Below are 424 nucleotides of genomic sequence, written 5' to 3' on the forward strand. Positions count from 1 at the left end.
CATCTTCTGGCTTTCCTAGTTCTCTTGTTACTTGAAAAATGTGTTTTTTATATTCTTGTCTGTTATATGTCTTACAGTCTATCAAAAATGGCCTCCAAGTGCCTATCTGATAAGAATATTCCAGTATTCTATACAGAAGGAATATCCTGGACCTCTTATACAGACATGCTTATTGCATATTAGGGGAAAACCTTGCCCTAGCCGCTGAGGCTGGCCTGATTGATTGCCAGTTTGATTCCCAGTCAGGACACATTTCTGGGCTGTTGGCCAGGTCCCCAGTAGGGGGAGGGTGAGAGGCAACCACACATTGATGTTGTTCTTCCTCTCCTCCTCCCTCCCTTCCCTCTCTCTAAAAACAAATAAATAAAATCTTAAAAATAAATAAATATTTTTTAAGAAACTTACCCTCATCAGGCCTACAGCA

This window comes from Sturnira hondurensis, unplaced genomic scaffold (genome assembly GCF_014824575.4).
Source record: "Sturnira hondurensis isolate 20B ecotype Veracruz unplaced genomic scaffold, ASM1482457v3 Scaffold0005252, whole genome shotgun sequence".
NCBI classification, from domain to species: domain Eukaryota; kingdom Metazoa; phylum Chordata; class Mammalia; order Chiroptera; family Phyllostomidae; genus Sturnira; species Sturnira hondurensis.